General features: G+C 44.2%; 1 non-coding gene across 1 annotated transcript; it reads left to right on the top strand.

Moving 5' to 3' along the window:
* Positions 1 to 569: 569 nt before the first annotated feature.
* On the top strand, positions 570 to 677 carry LOC118586437. Its single transcript, XR_004945325.1, has one exon. It is a non-coding gene; the product is annotated as a U6 spliceosomal RNA (small nuclear RNA).
* Positions 678 to 1212: the final 535 nt, after the last annotated feature.

Below are 1212 nucleotides of genomic sequence, written 5' to 3'. Positions count from 1 at the left end.
TCTTCTTGGGGACACCTGCCTTGAACCTGAATACATCCAGCAAAGTGGGCTAAGAGCGCCTGGGACATCAAAGAGGGTGTGTCGATTTCTTCTCCCTTTATGTGTATTACTTTTTTTTAAAAAAAAATTATTTATTTATTATGTATACAGTGTTTTGCCTGCATGTATGCCTGCACACCAGAAGAGGGCACCAGATTTCATTATAGATGTGGTTGCTGGGAATTGAACTCAGAACCTCTGGAAGAGCAGCCAGTGCTCTTAACCTTCTGAGCCATCTCTCCAGTCCCCTTTATGTGTATTACTGATCAACATCTGCCATGAGCTGTCCTGGATCTCGCTCTATAGACCAGGCTGGCCTTGAACTCACAGAGATCCACCTGCCTCTACTTCCCAAGTGTGCAGATTAAAGGTGTGCCCCATGTCGCTGAACAGTTGTCTATTAAGGCCAGGTGCAATAGTGCACACTTGTGGCTCCAGCACCTTCGGTGGCTGATGCAAAGAGATTTCTTGAGCCCAGGCATTCAGGGCTAATCTGGGCGACATAGTCAGACTCGGCATTTAACAGTAGAGTGCCCCAAGAGGGGCAGCACATACCCTAAAATAGAAAGAGTACACAGAGAAGACTAGCACGGCCCTGCCCAAGGATGACATGCAAATGTAAAGCCACTTGTATTTTTAAAAACTGGCCAAAGAAACCCAGCAAGAGAACAAAGTGGTTAGAGCCCAAATCTCCTAAAGACAGTAGTCCTAGTGGGGGTGCTAGGTGTGAGGAGCCGGCTCTACCTTCTAATAAAACTTGATACTCTGCTTTTAAAAGGACAAGTCTTGTAGAAGCAATGTTTTAGCTGGAAACTCAGTTTAAATAAACACACCTTTGTTAACGCCCTCTCTCTATTTTATTTATTTAGGTTTTTTTTTTTTTTTTCTTTTTTTTGAAACAGGGTCTCACCATGTAGCGCAGACCAGCCTGGAACTTGTTCTCCAGACCAGGCTGTGGGTTAGCCCTCAGCGGCTCTGTTCTCGTGACACTAGCACACTGGCTCATTCTTTGATAAACCAACTGGATTTCATTTGCAAGCGAAGCAATGGACTTTTAGTATAATTATTTCAAGTTAGCAGTCCCGTTTATTTGTGCTCATATATCGGAAGGCGAGCTGAATCACTGAAAAGTCATGTAGGAAGCATTTTGAGTCAAGGATGACTCCACCATGA

Source organism: Onychomys torridus, chromosome 6 (assembly GCF_903995425.1).
Source record: "Onychomys torridus chromosome 6, mOncTor1.1, whole genome shotgun sequence".
Taxonomy (NCBI): domain Eukaryota; kingdom Metazoa; phylum Chordata; class Mammalia; order Rodentia; family Cricetidae; genus Onychomys; species Onychomys torridus.
This window is presented reverse-complemented; position numbering and strand designations above follow the sequence as displayed.